The sequence below is a fragment of the Ziziphus jujuba genome, chromosome 7 (assembly GCF_031755915.1).
Source record: "Ziziphus jujuba cultivar Dongzao chromosome 7, ASM3175591v1".
Taxonomy (NCBI): Eukaryota; Viridiplantae; Streptophyta; class Magnoliopsida; order Rosales; family Rhamnaceae; genus Ziziphus; species Ziziphus jujuba.
In genome coordinates, this window is record NC_083385.1 from 14,675,083 (window position 1) to 14,689,459 (window position 14,377).

Here is a 14,377-nt window from a genome sequence, read left to right on the forward strand (position 1 = left end):
AAGTATGTCCACATTCTTCTAACTGGAGATAATGAAGTTGAAGACTTATCATTTGAAACATAAAAAGAACCTGAAAAGGATCCATTTTGGGCTTAATATTGATGAATTAAAAAGAAACCATGGGGGATTTGTTGAAGTTCTTTATAACAGGTTGGTTTTATTTTCAATTTCTCATTTCTTTTTAGATATCGTTAACTAGGAGAAAATGCAATGTATATTTAAAGAAGAATCATTTCTTATTAGATTTGTCTACATTCTTCTAACTAGAGATGATGAGGTTGAAGACTATTATTTGTATAAAAAGAAGTTGAGAAGGATGCATCATGGGCTTAATATTGATGAGTTAGACAAAACCATGGAAGAAATTGTAAAAGCTCCTAATAATAGAGCTCCTAATAATAGGTTAGTGTCATTTTCAATCTCTTATTTTCTTTTAGATATTACTAGGTGGTGCATTGAGAAAATGTAATGTATATTTAAAGAAGTGGAAAAAAGCATAAGTCAGTGAAAGAAGGAAAAAGGATTTCAAAAAGCTCTATCAAAACCATTTATGACTCTTCTCTAACCCTATAGTTAATGAAGGGCAACCCACATGGTTGTGTATTAACTTTTAGAAAAACAAATAAATATGGGGAAAATGTAGAAGAAGAAGAAATGAAAAGGAAAAATGGAGAGGAATATGAGTTCACAAGACAAAGATATAAGAACAAGGTAATGTAGCAATTTCATATGGGCACAACTATGAGAGGGCTGCGATTTAGGATCAGGAGCTTACAAGGCTAAGAGAGACACTATCTAAAATGCAAACAAAAGATTATATCTTCAGAGCTCATGATAGGAAGCACCATATAGAATAATGGAAGGAGAAAGATATGGTCTTTCAAAGCTGTAATCCCTGGGTGGAAAAGGGAAGACAACACCTCAAGTACAAAAAGGATTCAAGTACATCACTGCTACTAAAACATTTGGAGGCTGGTGATCAGCTTGTTTCAAAGAAATCAGATAAGTTCTCCTACTTCTCTAGAAATCTTTTTCAAAAACTGTAATTTTTTTCAATAAGGTCTTGAGGCACTTGGAACACTTGTGAAAATAATTGTACTTAATGAGTGCTAATGCTTAAGTTAAGTGGAAACCCACTCTTTCAGTTGGCTATGCTATAGCTTCAAACCAATAATGTATAGTTTTGAATTATATATAGATGCATGAAAAAACAATTGAACAAATATACCATAGGAATTTTCATTGAAAAAAAAGAGTCTACCATAGGAACATATATTGATTTGCTTAATTGTTATTCCAGGAAATGTAAATCCTACTACAAAGTGTTATATGGCTCTTCCCTTAAGATGTTAAGGGCCAAATCTGTTTTAAGAAAAAAATTGACAAGCAATCACACTGCAGAAATGTATAGACGTGCACAACTCAAAGAGGAACGTGAAATCATTAAAGGGCAACCTGAAAATTACTATGATGGCATATACACCTAATCATCAAGTTCTGTAAGCCTAAGCTTGGCTTTTAGGTCCGTAAAATGTAGACACAGTTAAATGTGGAGTACCTAAATGAGAACAAGACCTGTAAAACTCTCTAATCAATGGATTAATCATACACAAATAAATAAGTAGAGAGGCTTCAAACCTACTAAGGCAAATAAAGTTTAAATAGACGAAGAAAGCAAATGGTTTTAGAATAGATGGAGTAACATTCACATTTGGGACATCTATTAGTGGCTATCTTTCAATCCATCAGCCATAGTTTGATTTCTGATCCAATTTCGGAAAGAATTGAAAAGCTCAATAAGATTTAGAATCTACTTCTAGTGGGCATAGAAAATGAATTACAAAAACCATTTTGAATACCAAGTCTGATCACATTGTTTGAGATGCACTAGTAAGAGCTACAATAAATTGAGCTACTAAAATTGTTGCTCATCATCTAACTACAATAAAAAGGGTTGTGCATCAGGCTGATATAATTACAGCAGTTAAAAACAATATGATTGCTAGAGAAAAATACTTGATAATCATATGAGAATCATTGATGGCGCTTATGCATTCTTAGTGGCACTCCATGTGAGAGTTGAACATGAGAAAGAGAATGGAAAAACAAATAGGTAGAAGTTTGATTTTTATCTAGGAACATAAGGTTTAATTTATACAAAAAGACAACTAAATGATAATGTTAGCACATGGGGGATAATGTTAGCCTATGGTCCATTAAGTTTCAAAAAGCTCAAGAGGAATGAATGACATAAACCAAAACTGTCAGAATCCGTCAAAAATCCCTCACCAAAACTCTAGACAAGTCCTGATCCCAGGGAAACACCATCGAACCTTCTAACGAAAAATCCAGCAACATCTCTCCTAAGGGTATGACTTACCACAAAATTCCCTGCACATAAAACACACTCCAATAAACACCACCTTATTCCTCCCACCTTACTACAATTTATTTTTACAAATTTACAACACCCCAAAATAATAACAGGGAATCAGTAAGCAATTAAACAAATATTTGTTCAATCTGTATACAGAGTATTATACAAATAAATATGATTTTAATACAATGACGGATAAAGAAGCAATACAAGATGGAGAGGAAAAAGGGAAGAAATGCTTCTTGGACTTTCGGCAATGAACTGAGACGTCGGGCTCGTCCCGGACGATCAACGTCTCGCAACCTGGGCCTAGGGGAATGGAATTTAAAAATATAATATGCTAATCATCTCAGTGAGTGACCCTATCTACTATACAATTATAATATTAATAATATAACAATAAAAGAAACTTAATTAATCAATACCAAACAATTAAATAAATAATTATAATAAATATTTGAAATAATGTTTTCTTTCAAAAACCCTTACAGGTCACTCAGTTGGAAAAGTTTCCATTTTTAAAACATTTTCACAAAACCCAATAATTGTATCCCGAAAATCAAGCAATAATTAATTAAATAAATTATAAATAAAATATATTAAATTAAAGATCTATAATGTATAATAAGAAACAAGAATAATTTTAATAACAATTATTAAATTGTACACAAAATGTCATAAATAAAATAAGCAAAATCACAATAAAATTTACATAAAAAAAATAATCAAGGAAATATCAAATTAAACGGAATGCAATAATTTAGAATGCACATAAATACAAATATTAATTTAAAACTCAATATATACATTGAAAACATTTTAAAAATCCAATAATTAAATTTAGAACATCACTAGATAAGATAAATAAAATCGTAAATAAACTTGTATTAAAGAAATTTGGCATAAAACAAAAATAAACTCAGTATATAAATTATAAAATTTATTATTTAAATCAATAAAATAATCAAGGAAACATTTTAATAGATTTCAAACCTCAATTTAAAATAGATAAAAGAATACAATAAAATTCACGTTAAAATCTCAAAATTTAAATAAATAATATCAACATGGTAAAATAAAATTCTAAAACACCAATTTAAAATAAGTGATAAAAACATGAATAGATACATTTTAGAAAATACTAATTGTAAATAGGTGATAAAATAAGTTAAATACATTTAATTTAAATACGACTTTAAAACTTTAGGATTTGAAATTTATATCTGAAAAATAATACTTGACGCACCACACTATATGCCAGTGATGTCCTATGATACCCAGCGTCCCGAGCACCATCTGGCGGTTGCATACGGTCGCTTCGGCATTCTGACAGCATCGCAGCTTAAACCGTCATCCCGGCCATGGAGGGGGGGGGGCTTATGGCCAATATCAAACTTGCCTGTCCTCGGTCCGATGGCAACTCACGGGCGACATTATAACTTACGCGCTCATCCATATACACAGTACAGAACACCAGTACAATATGAGTGCGTCTAAAATAAATAACCATATTATTTTAAAAATAATAATTTTTCCAAAACTTAACGTGGGAATTATATTGCTTTTCAAATTCACATTCCCACATTTTTTTTTAATATCATCAGCATAAATCCATCGATAATATATAATTTTTTCCATATCATAAAATCAACCAGATAATATTTCAAGTGCATAAATATATATTTTAAGAGCACCATAACTTAAACCAATATTTTTCTTGAAATATTTAAAATCAAATCATGCCAAAATATTATTAAAACCACATGAAATTCATATATTCTTAAAATAATATAAACGCATTTGTTATGCATTATAAAATCAACATCAAACTCAACAATAATTAATTAAAAACCTTAAACCATAATTCCTTTAAAATCCCAAATACATTTTTCACAACAACACATATATTAAAACCATTATAGATTGACATTGTAAAATTAAATGGAAATTCCTTCAAATATTAAACATATATTAAAATTCACATGAAACTTTCTAATTACACAATATTCCAACAATAAAATTTAACAATTATTAATAAAATTCCATATCCATAAAATTCTTCAAATCAAAATATTTTTTTTTATGCACAAATAATTATAATTCATTCAAATTTGGCATCAAGATTCCAAATATAAATTTACTAAATATTCAATACATAAAACATATTCTTCAAATAACTAATTAACACAAAATATATATATTTTTAACATCCCAAAATAATTTTGAAGGTGTGTCACTCACCTCGAGCACGCAATCCAACCAAGATCTCCCATAGGATCAATCCTACGGCTCACACGTGCTCCTAAAACAACAATATTATACAGGATCAAATAAATTAATATTTTATTCGGATAAATAATACTCGTTACCCAGGGGTTTAACACAAACGGTGTCCAAAATTCGTAAATAAGGTATTAACGGAAAGTTAAGGGGATGAGGAATACGTTACCGATCTCCGGTGGACTCAATTTGATCGGCATGGACCGGCAGAATGGACGGGAAGTTTTCGACCAAATTTTAACTTGTCGTATCTCCCAAACGACAAGGAATTGAGCTGAATGGACCTTAAAATCGAGCTCTAGAGGTCCAAAATAGGTGGAAAGGAATATCAATTTGGCCGGATGGTGGCCGGATTGCCGACGGAGCCAATCTTGCCGTCGCATGCAACGAAGCCTGATCCGGCCTCATCCGGCGACGGTTGGCCGCCATTTTTCGGCTGCTACCAAAATCTTCCTCCTCTTTCTCTCCATCAGGTGCGTGTGGCTTCATATGATAAAAAAAAAAAAAAGAGAAACAGGGTGAAGCCGAGAGGGAGAAGGAAGGAAGAAGGAAGAAGGAAGAAGAAGAAAAGAAAAGAAAAAGAAAAAGAAAGAAATTTTCGTGGGTGTTTCCCCACGTGAGGAAAAAAGAAAAAAAAATTCTTTTAAATAATAATAATAATAATAAAATAATAAAAATAATAAAATAATAAAATAATAAAATAATAAAATAAATAAATAATATTAAGATAATATAGTATTTAATATGGTTGACATGTGGCATCTCCTCATTGTGATACATAGCACCTTTTATTAAGTCACACGTGGCACATTGTTCACATATTTAAAAATAATATTAAAATAATACTATATTTGAAAAATTTTACAGGTCCATAACTTTCAAAACACATGTCCAAATCGGACGTACCGCTAGTCTATGAACTCGTATCGATGAGTACTTCACAACCATGTATGAGTCAAAGTTCAACTTTGCATAAACAAAAAGTCAACACTGACACCACTTGGACAGTTTGGACCTCAACTTGTTTTGCTAATAACTTTCAAACCGTAACTCCGTTGTCGGCGTTCTGCTAGTCTATGAACTCGTGCTAATGTGTAATTTTTAATAGTACCTTGGTAAATGTGAGATTCTATCAAGAGCAAAAAGTCAACATTTGATCCTTTCTCGGTCAACGACGGTCAAACCCAGTCAACCTTGGTCAAATTTTAGAAATTCCGATGTACTTCGGGATAGGGTGTTAGAAAAACCAAAAGAGAAAACATCTAATGTTGGACCACAAAGTAGTCCAAATGGGAATTTGCTTGTGAAGCAATAGGATTTTAAGGGAGAAAAAGTACTTATCAGAATAGAAAGGGGAGACAAATGGAAACAGGTGCAAGGAAAACAAAAGCTGAGAGTTGGACCCCATGTTGCAAAAGAAGGAAAAAAGGGCATACATAAATTAAATTCTATGGCACTCATACATAAATATGCGCATTCAAATGTGTATTGAGCAACACCGTAGTAAAATGAGAATTTCCATTATAAAAATTTCAAGAAACATAAATAAAGAAGCTGGAAGAGCACTTTCAATGTCCATAGAAACAAAACAGCCCTGATCCCCACAAATCAAAATGTGTTCCTAACACTCATAAAAACAAATAGGCCTCTGGTAGCCACATATAAAAAATAGATCCCTCATGCTCACGAATCAGAAATGGGCCTCCAATGCCCACAAACGGGCCCCTAAAGCCTAAAAAGCATATATATGTATATGTGATGTCATATATGCATATATGTGATGTGAATATGTGCATATGAAAATGCATAATTGTAAATTTGTTCAAGGCAACCTAAAAGAAGAAAATTGACACTTGAAACCTAGGTCCCAGAAACCTTCAGGCCCCACAAATTATGGTGTTTTAAAAGGTAAAACCCTGACAACACCCAAAGTCAAAGTGATTTTCAACGTGTACTTGATGCCCATAAAAAAAAAATAGGCCCGACATAAAAAAAAAAGAAGGTCCGTTATGCCCACGAATTAGAAATGGGCCTCCAATGCCCATAAATACAAAATTGGTCCTTGGAGCTCACAAATTGAAAGTTGAAATGAGCCTCGAAGCCCATAAATAGACCCTGAAGCCTAAAAAGCATATATATGCATATGTGATGTGAGTATGTGCATATGAAAATGCATATTTGCAAATTTGCTCAGGGAAGCCTAAAAAAGAAAATATGCACTTGAAATCTAAGTCCTAGAAACCTTCGGGCCCCATAAACTGTGGTGTTTTAAAGTGTAAAACCCTGACAATACCCGAAGTCAAAGTGACCTTCCCTCGGCCCCCACTTTAAAGAATAGACAGGGAAGCAAACATATTTGATTACTAAAGTTGGACACCTTCAATGTAAAAGACAACTACAATTGACGATGGCAATTATGTTGCAGTTATGCACATACACAAGAGAAAAGAAGACAATGATGAACAAGCCATAGACTATAGTCTACAAGCTTCACCTTTATTAGGAGGGAAAAATGCTAAAGAAATTCAAGTAAGCAGATTTGTTCCTTAAAAGAAAAAAAGCCCAAAAGAGGGGGAAAAAAGAAAAAAACTTTGTAGCACATAAAAGCTAGTTACCTCTAGGAAGGGCTAGTAGCAGTAACTCCAAACAACACCAGCTGGCACCATAGAAGCCAAAAGAAAGAAAATGGAGTGCAATCATAGAATCCTCAACTGAAGGAACATGCTCAAAGGAATACATACCCAATCACGAATAGAACAAACTTACTCTGCCTCAAGCATGCAAAAATATTTGAAAATACCCTACTCTATGACAGCTAGTAGCTATATTAATTATGGGTCAATCCTACATGGCTTTATGTGATTAAACATCACATGATCAAATGCTGTTGTACAGAAGCCATCTAGAAAAAACTACCAATATAACATTGTCTTACATGTAAAATCCCACAAACAAATCACATGTAAGAGATTACATGTCAGGACCTCATAAACAATCATTTGCCAAATATTACATATCAAAATCCAAGCAGCCAATTATGTATCATAGATTACATGTAAAAGATACAGCCAGCAAGGTAATGGGAAATGCAATAATTGCAATTACAATGCTAATATGACAAATGGCATATTTTCACATACTAATGCAATGCAAGATACCAGTTTTGCCAATAGTAATAGTAATCTATAACCAAACAATATTAGGTAAGAGAGAACCAACGATTCCAATGGATTCAATATGTAGTAATGCTTTAGAGCAACGTCCATCAACCAGCGATGCCTTATAGATTGAGAAGCCTCCCCTTCAAAGAAATTCGTATTGTGCAGACTCGACAGAAATGCTTTAGAACTGACTCGTTTCCTTTCATCCAAACCCTGCTGCTCATGTTTTCGTATATAATTGCAAATCCATATGTGATCTTCCCTTCGAGCAAGAACTTTACATGCTATGTTGCGGAAGTGAGTATGGGCTTCAGATAAAAGTCTGGTGGGTAAAATGCCTCATAAATGAACTGTCTGTAAATGCCTATGGACATGTTAACAGAGACACATACTAAATCTTCTTCTCTCCCTTTAGGCAATGATTTCTCCATACCAGTTGCCCCAAACTTCTACATATTCGCAGCAAACTTCTCCACCTGGGTGGCAAAGTTGGCAGTCGTATTTATGGTTGGGTCCTACAAGCCTTGCACTACCAATGAGATTGAACAGGCCTGTTGTTGAAGCACCTGAGCAACTTTGACAAGGACTTTAACCCTGACCTTATGATATGCATGTCTGTCATTGCTTTATGAGGATGCCCATCTATGAGATTCTTCACAACAACTGCACATCCTTTGACACATTGGATACCCCATTGGAATTGGTAATGAAATTAAGTGAATCTTCCACACTCGAAATGTCAGGCAGCTATTTTTACTAATTATATGAATATCTCCACCATTAATGAACACTCGATTATAGCTTCGTCGCAGTTTGAGTCTATTGGATAGTTAACAGGATGCTTCAATTGGAATGAGAAGTATCTCTCCTAGGTTGTCCTTAATCTGTATATAGATGATCAAAAATTTCGTAGAAATTGTTCAAATTTTAGAAATCTAGATTCAATTCCCACTGCTTCACATTAACACCTGTTTAAAAAATGTCATTTATTAAAGCTCAAAATCACTCAAAATTCTAGAAACCTAGTTTAAAACCCATTGCTTTAATACTTTTAACAACTATAATGGCTTACAAGTGAGGGAAAATGTTAATTTAAATCCCATTACTTTACATTCTCATTGGTTCACGTCATCACCTATTTAAAATATTGACACTTATAAGAATTAGAATAATTCTCATTTATTGACAGTTATAAGAAACAGAATAACCTACAAGTGAGGGAAATGTTATACACTAATTTGATATATATAATATATTACTTCACATTTCCACTGTTTCACATTATCACCCATTTAAAATTTGGCACTTATAAGGAATAGAATAATCCTCATTTATTGACACTTGTAAGGATCAGAATAGCTTACAAGTGAGGAAAATGTTAGACACTAACTTGATATATGTATTAAACCTATTTAAGGAATCAACACTTGTAAGGATAAAAAATAGCTTAAAGTGAGGGAGAATATTAGACATAGTTTGATATATATGTAATACATTCATATCCTAATAGCTTAGCTTGATATACATAATAAACCTTTAAATAATTCATATTTGTAAGGATTAAAAGTAATCAACAAGTGAGGGAAAATGTTAAACATAGCTTGATATACATAATAAATCCATATACTAATAACTTAAACTTTTGAAATCAATGGTAATTTAATCTGGTAGCTTAAACTTTTAATATCAGTGGTAATTTAATATGATATTAGAGTGAAAAATTTAAAAGGTTTTTGATGCAACACGCAATAACACCATCCAAAAAAGTTAAAAACACATATAAAAATCCAAAATAAGCAGCTCTACATGTGAAGCGAGCCTAATATGGATCAATGATAATTTAATACACACAATCATTGATATATACCTTACCATCAGGATGAACAACATTGGATTAGGGAAGCTTTGAGTGGCAAAGATTAAACGGTTTTTAGTGCTAAATGTATTCTCTGATGAAAGGATTAATGAATTTGAAAATTTTTCTTGTAGATCTAGAATGTAAAAAGCTGTATTCTTTAAGAATTCAATAGAGGAATTCACAAAAGTTGTGTAGAAGACGATTAGTGTTGGCCTGTTCCTATGTACTCCATTGATGTTGAGCTGGTTTCCAAGATATCTGAGAATGCCATGGGTGATGAATGGAGTAATATTTCTAGGAAAGTGGAAGCTTCAATTTTGATTCTTGAAGGGGAATTTGAATTTTCTACAGTAGCTCTTTTTTTTTTTCCTTTTTCTTTTTTCTTTTATGGTAATTCCCAACCTTTTTTTAAAAAAAATTAGTACAATATTAATACTGTAAGGATAAGAATGGTCTACAAGTGTGGGAACATGTTAGACATTAGCTTAATATACATAATAATATTTTATTCTAACAGTTTAAGTTTTTGGTATTAATAGTAATTTAATATGGTAGCTTAAACTTTTTGAATCAGTGGTAATTTAATATGGTACCAAAGATCCTAGGTTCAAAACTTAATAAATTTCTTGTTTTTGAACTTAACAACCCCACCAAAAAAGACCCAAAAGAAGCTCAAAAAAGGTGGGCCTAATATGGATAAGTGGTCATTTAATAAACCCAATAACACCATCCAAAAAAGTTAAAAACACATATAACACCCAAAAGAAGCCAAAAAAAGAAAAAGCTAAAAACACATATAACGACCTAAAAAAGGTCCAAAAAAGGCTGACCTACATATGAGGCAGGTGCCTACATGTGAGGTGGACCTAATATGGATCAGTGATGACTTAATAAACTCAATAACACCACCAAAAAAAATTAAAAACACATAATGATACAAAAGAAGCCCAAGGAAAAGCTAAAAACACTTATAATGACATAAAAGAAACTCAAAAAATGCGGATCTACATCTGAGGCGAGTGCCTACATATGAGGTGGGCCTAATAAAGGTCAGTGGTAATTTAATACACACAGTCGTCGGCATGTACCTTGCCACCCAAATGAACAACATTGGATTGGGGAAGCTTTGACTGGTAAAGACTAAACGGTTCGTAATGTCCAACAACAACACCCAAAAAAGTTGAAAATAACGCTTCTATCTGCTAAAGATGGATAAGAAAACATTTTTGCAAACATATCATCTACCGTGAATAAAAGAATAGCCCTATTAGCATATTCACCATATTTAGCATTATAACTTGTTCTGTGGACAAATTGACCATCGTCGCTGCATTCACCAATAATATCTATTTGCATTACTTTTTTTTTTGAAATGATTGTAGTAGTGCATATTGCAGTGCCTATCTAATAACTGTAATAAGCGTCTTCATAAATTTGGTTATGTAATTTTGGTAAAGTTAGGAGCATTCATTTTTCACATAAAAGAACTGCATAGAAACAAAAACGAATTTTATTTCAAAATCAAGCTAACAATATTAACTGTGATCAAGAGCCAACAACTTGTGTGGGCTTTAACTTGATCAGGCCAATTGATCCTACCGAAGATTTTCTAGTAGGATTCTATTTAAATCTAGTGTCTAACACTAAAATGATATATTTTTTTAAGATTCATTTTTCATCTTATTTTCTCAAATTATAAAATTTAGTTTCTCTAGGATCCATATTTTTCTTCTTTTAAGAACCATCCAAAGATATTTGAATAGAAAAATTTTATTTTCCAAAATAATTTCAAATTCTCACTAATTCTGTCATTTTTTAAATGGGGCCTAATAAGAAAAAATATCCTCAATATAAATATTAAAGGTAAAGAAACTCAATCGGATTTAGAAAATTTGCCATTAATTTTTTTTTTTTTTATCAATATAACAATTTATTTCTGAAGATATGGGTATGTGGTGTAAACCCATGACCTCACGTAGAGGAGTAAAGGAATACCAACTAGTTAGTCTTACTTAACAATTTGCCTTTTAAATTAACGTATACAAACAATTGTAGCAAATTTAAGGGTAATTGTTGTGTTTTCCCTTGAACTAAAAATATTTTGGCATTTTAATTTTTAAAATTTTTTTGGATTCTAATTTGTAAAATCAAATTTTCTTTGAAATTTTATTCTTAGTGTGTCAAAACATGATCAATTTAAAAGAATATTTGTGTAAGTAAAATTCAAGTTCAGAAACCAATGTGCCAAAAAAAAAAAATTAGGGACTAAAATGTTAAAACATATTTGATTCAAGTGGAAATGAATTGATTGTCCCAAATTTAAATATTATCATGTCAAAAGGTGTTGGTTTATATTAATTTTTTATAAATAGATTTATTTATTATATAAATTCTAAAAGAGATGGAATAATTGTTTTTTACTTTTCATACTTTATATTCAAGTATTTTTGTTGCTATAAAAAGTTAACCATGTATCGTTGACGGTCATATTTTAAAATTTGATTTTTTTTTTTTAAAAGGAGGAGTAATTGAAACTACAGGGAATCTGTCCAATTTTCAAAAAATAGAAGGTTCATGTGAAAAAACTTCAAAGCAAAAGGGAGTTTGTGTGATCTACTCTTAATATTATTTCAATTTAAAAAAAAAAAAGAAACTGAGATAAAAAAAAAATTGAGATAAACCATTTTTTTTTAAATTGTTTTTTATTAGAAGAAGTTCAAAAAAGAAACCAACAAAAATAGGGCAGTTCAATAACACGAAGAACAGGGCAGTTCATAAAATAACCACCCTAAAACTCGATATTCGCTTTTTAGTTCAGTTCTCTGTAAAGATTATGAGTGCTATATCTAAAGATAAGACGTTGGAGAGGAGAAAGTCAATATATTTAACGAAAAATATGTTAGAGTTGGGCCTAGGCCCACAAGTGTGAATGATTTGGGGTTTCGGTTGTTGAGTTTTGTTATAATAATTTTTATTTAAATCAAATAATATTTTGATAATAGTGGGAGAGAGTTTTACGGGAGAATAACTCCTTGGTGAGAGTTTGAAGGTTGCACATATTGCAATGTTCTTTTCAATTTTTATTTTTGAAGGAAATAAAGGAAAAAAGAAGAAGGGTTTTTTCATAGTTTAACGAAAGAGAAAAAAAAAAACAGTGGTAAAGTGAAGGTACACAGAGAGTTCAAAGAGAAAAGCTTCAGAGGTGCTGAATCTGAAAGTTTTTGTAGCCGTTGTATCCTGGGAGATGTTCGCTACAAAACTCCTGCACCGGTGGGTGTAAAACGTCTTAAGAACACTGTGGTATCACACAGGCCTCGGTCAACCTTTCTAGAAAGCAGATCAATTTCAAAGATCTATAGGTTCTAAAATGCTTTATTTATTTTGTATTTATTTTTATTTATTTTGTATTAAATTGTCCACATGTATTTACATATATTCATATATGATATTTTCCCAACAATCTTAAGACGTTTTACAAATTTTTATATATGTAAATATAATGTGGAAATTTAAGTTGTTTATTATGTTATTGATTGCTATGTATATATTGCATTTTTATGCTTATATATATATTGATTAAATATTTCCATGTGTGTTTCACTGTTGGAACAAGAAAAAAAAAATTTATTAAACCCGTGGGTATAAAAATTTATGGGTAATTATTAATTTTTTGTTTTTTATCAAAATTCTTTCCAAAATCGAATTGCCCATAAATTTCTAAACCTTTTGGTGTATTTTTGGTAATTTTTTGGCCACTGGAAGAGTGAAAAAGAGAAGGAAAATTGTTGCTGGGTCGTATGACCCGTTTACCAGAGACGTGGCAAACCTGTTGGCACTATTTACGACATGTGTCACTACTAGAGACTCTCATGGCGGTGGATGCATGAAATAATTCTGATTACTTATGTCGGAATTATGTCCTGAATGGCCTGTCTGATGCCCTGTATAGTGTATACTGTGGCACGAAATCAGCAAAGGAGCTGTGGGAAACACTGGACCGAAAGTACAAGACCGAGAATGCGGGTTCAGGAAAGTTTATTTCAGGCCGATTCCTGGACTACATGATGGTGGATGCAAAGCCAATAATGAATCAAGTACATGAGTTGCAAGTGCTGATTCAGGAAATGCTTGCTGAAGGGATGATAATGAATGAAGCATTGCAAGTGGCTTGTATGATTGAGAAACTACCTCCGAGTTGGAGTGACTTCAGGAATTATTTGAAGCACAAGAGAAAGGAGATGGATATGGAGGCTCTTATTAACAAGCTTCGCATAGAAGATGACAACAGGAAGTCTGATAAGAGAACTTCGAAGGCCGTGTTGAAGGCTAATGTTGTGGAGCATGGTCAGGGCTCCAAGAATAAGAAGTAAATTGGAAAAGCTTCTAAGCTGGGGCTAAAAGGAGGAATCTCCGCTGGGGCAGGTGCTTCAACTGTGACAAGATGGGTCATAGAGCTACTGAATGTAGGCTGCCAAAGAGAAAGAGGAACCAGGCACAAGTGATGGAGGACATCACTAAAGAGGTTGACGATATTGACCTAAGTGCTGTGATATATGAGGTGAACTGGGTGGGATCTAATCCTAGAGAATGGTGGATAGATACTGGTGCGATCCGCCACGTGTGTTCGGATAGGAGTATGTTCACTTCCTTCGAACCAAAGAAGAATGGGGAGAAGCTATTTATGGGTAACTCCGCTACCTC